Source organism: Osmerus mordax, chromosome 15, assembly GCF_038355195.1.
Source record: "Osmerus mordax isolate fOsmMor3 chromosome 15, fOsmMor3.pri, whole genome shotgun sequence".
In the NCBI taxonomy this organism is placed as follows: Eukaryota; Metazoa; Chordata; class Actinopteri; order Osmeriformes; family Osmeridae; genus Osmerus; species Osmerus mordax.
In genome coordinates this window covers 2,610,349-2,616,495 of record NC_090064.1, presented here as the reverse complement: position 1 = coordinate 2,616,495, position 6,147 = coordinate 2,610,349, and the positions used below count along the sequence as shown (strand labels likewise).

Below are 6,147 nucleotides of genomic sequence, written 5' to 3'. Positions count from 1 at the left end.
CAACTGAACATTTACTTTTACCTAACTTCACGTTTTACAACAACACACGTTTCAATTGTTACAGTCCAATAAACAGTTTCACCAAGACTTTAAAACTTCAGGCAAATGGTGGTGTTGGAATATATTGTCAAACAGATCAAAACATTGAAGTCAACACACCATGTAATACAAATCTGGAATCATTAGTCTTCCACGTTCCACAGTTTCAATTAATCGCTGCAGTTCTATACAAGCCCCAAACATACCAAGTTGACATTTAAAGAAAATCTATTACATCTTATTGCTGAAATTAACACATTTCCAGGAGCTAAAATGATCATGGGAGACTTTAATGAAAATCTGCTTACTTCTAAAACAATACAAACTGTTTTTGAACAACACCATTACATTCAATTAGTTGACTTTTCAACCACTGATGCTAACACAATAATAGATCATGTATACACAAAAGATGTCCAATTTCAAATATCGCTTGAATTGTTGTCAACATATTACAGTCATCATAATGCTGTACTAATTCACATAAAGTAACTACACATTATCTGCTAAACAATGCATGTTAAACAAAAGTCATAGCTTAAGTAAATCAACGTAGTATACACATTAACTAATATATTTTCAAACACACTATTTGTACAGCAGGTGAGAGATAAATTATATCATATTAAATAATGAATTTCCATATTTTTCTGTTAATTTATGAAAAAACACTTCAAGGACTTATATGACATTAACATGTCAACATGTAACAGGTAACTTATGCTTTGTATTTTATAAGCTTCATGTATTGTACAATGTTATGACACTTATTTGTATGAAATTACTAAATGTTAAAATGCTATAACAACATGTTTTGTAGTCGTGTTGATATTTAAATATCATTCTGTAATTTTCTCTCCCAGCCTTCTGGCAGCACACACACACACACACACACACACACACACACACACACACACACATACACACTCACACAATGCTGTGCAATACTTTTCTCATCAGCACACTAATCCTTGTGCTTTAAAATGTTGGACTACATTCAACCACCCAACATCTGAAACCTCAAGTATCACATCAGGTAATGTAAATGACACATTTCATATGTTTTTACTGTAATAAAGCTTACGTTACACACCACACTCATACAATTTTCATGTTTGCTTTTCAGCAATCACCTCAAACCTTCAAGCCATGTGGACCTATCACTGCTTCCATCATTCATCAACCTTGGTTTGGCAAGACTAAAGCAACTTCAATTACAAGGTAGGTAATTACTTACTTACAATTGTATTCTTCCTGGGGCAAACATTTATTTTATTTCTATATTGTTTCACTGCATTAAAATATATATTTACGTATCACTAAAGGAGCCTTGTCCAGATACCAAACACAGCATTGAAATCTTCTTGCTGAATCCTTATGCTTTGAAATGGTGGATTTCATTAAACCAGCCAACTACTGAAAACTCTCTCACCACCACTACTACATCAAGTAAAGTATATTATACATTTCCCATGTTTTTATTGTAATAAAGGTCACATTGTAAACATGATTCTCTTAAAATCTTAATGTTATGCTTTTCAGCTACCCACTTCAGGCCTTTAAACCTTGTGGAAGTACCAATGGTTTCATCATTCAGCAATTTCAGTCTGGAAACACTAAAACACCTGCACTAAAAAGTATGCTTTTATACCTACCTACTTACAATTAACAATTAGTCTCTCTTGGGGCAAAATGTCTGTTCTACCTAAATTGTTTTACTGCATCAACTAAATATTTATGTATAATTACAGGAGCCTAGTCCAGATTTCAACCAAGCATTGAGATATTCTCGCTGAATACCCTGAGAAACTACTATTACTATACTGACAACTAAGATGTCTCCTGAACGCTGGCTGATAAGACCCTACTCCTTCCTACCTTGTGGTAAATATATTTATAATTTATTTTTCTTTGGATTTCACAATCCATACACTGTAAACATATTAACATGAAGACAAAACATGTAGTTACAGCATAATAGTACCTAGTAATCCTATACACAAAATATTGTACAGTACAACATGTACAACATATATATTTCAACAAACACAATCACATATGTGCTTAAAATAATTCACCTATACACTGCTTACTGTCAATAACATATTTGTAACACATGCAAATGTCACAAATGCACCTTTTAATGTTTCATTTATTCAATATTTTGTTTATATACATATACATGTTTGTCTATTTTGTGTTTCCACACAGGCTAACTACAATTATCTAAAATGTGAAGCATAACTCAATGAAAACTCTGGACCACTGGATACAACATCAAGAACTGGATGTACAGATATCAAAGAAGTCTGTGGCTGCCCGAAATTTCACAAGGATGTTGATGGACCATGTGTTTTAAATCCACCCTACTTAACAACCTTCTAATTCATAACAATCCAAAGTCACACATGAGAATTGTATTGCACTCAATATTACACATTACACGATTGCAGCATACAGTACATCACATTTTGTATTATATTGTGTCAGCATAGAATATGTAGAAAGACACACATTACACAAATTTAGCACTGCAAATACATTCCACAATCATTGCACAATTTTTCCCCACTTTTGTTCTCATTTACATTTTACTATAATACATGTGTTTCTGCATTTGTGCATATTTTGTTTCTTGTTACCTTAGCTATATATACAACAAGCTACCTTAAAAGAAATGACATATGAAATGTTTCTATTTCTGAATTCCCACTTAAACATTTTTAACACCACTTCCCTTACTTAATATTGATAACAGTTTTCAATGCAATTTTCTTTGTTAATATGTCAAATTTATACCTTTACCAAATAAAATACTTGTATTCTTACACAACTGCCTCTTGCCCCCTATTTCAAAAACTAATTCAATCACTAGACATGAGGCAAGGGAAAGCCCTTCACTCTGCTTAACAGTATGCTTTTTTTTGTATATGTCAGATTTTCCAACTAAACAACTCAATTCCACTAACCAGTTCCCTTATTGATAAACTGGTAAAACACAGGCTTAACAGTTTCTTATTGTATTTTTTCTCTTTTTAGTTATCAGTGAAATATAGATTTGCAAAGTTACTAGCTCTGTGCACAAGTGTAGTAACGAACATCCGCTGTAGCCAGTGATGGCAAAAATAGCCAGTCATGCCAATAAAATGTTGGCAAATCAGTTTCCGGTTTCCTTGAGGCAATCACCCGCGTCGCCAAAAATGTCCAGTTTTAGTTGATGTCTCCAAGACCTGCTTAAAATAAGCATCAGTGATGTCCATTGAATTGTAAATGCCTGGTCCCTGCTCCAAAAAGCAAGCAAAACAAGGGATTCAAACTCTACATATTGAGTTATCTGCACAACTATGAAATTAAGTAGTTTAATGTGATGTGCCGGCCAGCTAGCAAATAAGCTAGTTACTGACGTGTTTATTTTTAGTGTAATATAGAAGCTTGTTTTTCTCCATTTTACACGCAAACTATCCGTTTATATGTATTATCATCTGTATTTCTGTCATTCTCAGTTTCTAATAAAAATCAGGACGAGTCGTGGTCAGGGCATTGTGCTACAGCTCCATAAAAAAGCTGAGAAACCTCACTGTTTGAGTGTATGGTGAAGTTAGGATTGATAACGACACACAGCTGTACCTGTTGTTCCCCCCAACTGATCCGGGAATCTCAGCTAGGATCAAGGCCTGCCTCACAGACATCTCCACCTGGATGACCAAGCACCACCTCCAGCTGAACCTAGCCAAAACAGAACTTCTCATCATCCCGGCCAAACCCTCCATCTTCCACAATCTGTCAATAACCCTGATATGTTCATCCTCTGACAGGAACCTCAGGGTTCCCATGGATGACGAGCTCTCCCTCACAGTTTACAATGCTGCAGTCTCCCCTGGTCGTGTAGATTCACCCTCTACAACTTCTGTAAGATCAGGGGATACCTGTCTGAGCATTCCACCCAGCTGCTAGTCCAAGCACTTGTCGTCTCCAAGTTAAACTACTGCAACTCACTGCTCGCCACTCTACCAGCATGCGCAACCCGCCCTCTCTAGAGAATTCAGAACGCAGCAGCCCGCCTGGTCTTCAATCTACCCAGACGCTCCCATGTTACCCGGCTCCTCATCTTTCTCCACTGCCTACCCATCACAGCCCGTATCAGATTCAAGACCCTGGTACTGACCTTCCGAGTGCTGAACGGGACTGCACTTGACTACATCAAGTCTCTCCTCCAGCCTTACACCCCCACCTGCCACCTACAGTCTTCTTCTGACAACCACCTGGTAGTCCCACCGCTCAAGACCGCTTGGTCCCAACACAAGCTCTTCTCCTGTCTAGCCCCCAGTGGTGAAGTCAACTCCCCACCTCCATCAGAGACACTGACTGTCTCACCACCTTCAAGAAAAGGCTCAAGACACTTGTTTCTGATTCCACTCATGGAAGTTCTATGTTCCACACAAAAGAACACTCTGATGTCTTCGGGAGACAAAGCAAACAGTTTTAGTCCAAAGAAGTTAGTAAAATGATACATTTAAAGCTGCTGTCTTAGCGACTCTAATTCCCTCAACATATCTTCATACTGCTCCCAATCCAGACATACAGTACCGCTGACCCCAGAGTCGTGGTCAACAACAATCAAGACCATAACATGTTGCTCAATGTCCTCCTCTGGCTCTGCTGGGTCAGGTTCTGGACTTTGTGGTCAAGATCAACGCTCCCAAACACCAGCATGTGACTTATTGGTATTGGTACTTATTGGTATCCACTCAAATAACAAAGGAACAGAGCCTGCTGCTAAAACCCGTCTACCCTTAGCAGTAGTGATGATTTCATGGTCTTGGAAATGTCAACTCCATACCTTGATGTGTGGGGTCACCAGAATTCCACCCTCCTTATTTTGTGCAGCCACAGCGAACAAAGGCAGGTGTCTTTTGAGAAACAATGGAAGGGCAAATGGCTGTTATAACGACCAACCCACAGTAGCTTGAAACTTAAATGAGTCACGTACATTATATTTCTTTTTACTTAATTTTTTCCATACAACAGCACCACTCATCTTGTTGTTTGTTCCCAGATTGAGACAGTAACCAAAAACTGATTTGCCAATTTCTGGCTACACCAAAAGTTTGTCACTACGCTTGTGCACTGAGCTAATTCTAAACCAAATGTTATTAGTTTTCAATTATACACTTTAACTTTAATTCATGGTTGACAAATAATAATGAGTCTTTTCAACTGTACTAACCTTTTAGAATAACTTTTATACAAAAGCCAGTGTTTAGACTATAAAGCAATGGTTAACATAATGCTGGTTTTAATATATATTGTAATTTTCTGTATTATTGTGCCATTTGAATACTGTATTTTTTTGTATCTTTCACTGCAGTCAAATAAAGCTTCCTCTGCAAGCTTCTAGTATAAAGCAATTCTACATCCAAACATCAATAAAAGAAGAAATCACCCTTTGCCATGCTTTCCCCTGAGCCTGCCACTGGCAAACACTATACAGTGTCTCCTCACTCTTCAACAAATTAATAAACAAAGAAAATACTTTTGTCAGTAATTAGTAATAGGTAACTGTGTTGTCTTGCTGTGGCTCACAGTCTCACAAAGCAAATAACATACGTTACAGGTTCAAATAAACACTACAGCTAAATCATAGCTAAAACATAAACATCATCTTGAGAGTAATGTCTGTGCAATGCACCAATATTCTATTTATGATTCATGATTTCATCATAACAACCAGTTACAAAACACCAGACTGACATTACTAGCTCTTAACTGACATTGTGAGTGAATGTATATGGTAAGATGGGGAAATAAACCCAACACAGAAAGTCCCACAGCTGTCCCCCACCCAATATGTGATTGACTATTTTGTTCTTCATAACAATAATTGTTTGTATAATATGAAATATATAAACAATAAATAGCCAAAATAGCAACACGTGTATTTGAGTACAGCAAATAATGTAAAAAGCACATTCATTGTGTATGAATATGGACAAATAAGAAAACAAAAAGCTAGAACAAAAGACAAAAGAGTTATCACAGAATAACACAGCACAAACACAAACTTCAATAACAATGCTCAACAATTTTTTTTTTTTGTAATCTTTTAAT

The 6,147-nt window shown here is 36.6% G+C and overlaps 1 long non-coding RNA gene and 1 pseudogene across 1 annotated transcript; both read left to right on the top strand.

Moving 5' to 3' along the window:
- Positions 1-1,597: 1,597 nt before the first annotated feature.
- Positions 1,598-2,348, top strand: LOC136958066 (uncharacterized). The gene is made up of 3 exons (XR_010878351.1): positions 1,598-1,676; positions 1,791-1,923; positions 2,251-2,348. It is a non-coding gene; the product is annotated as an uncharacterized lncRNA (long non-coding RNA).
- A 1,390-nt stretch (positions 2,349-3,738) lies between these two features.
- The window catches only part of LOC136957951 (uncharacterized), a 111,541-nt pseudogene continuing 109,132 nt past the window's right edge, over positions 3,739-6,147 (top strand).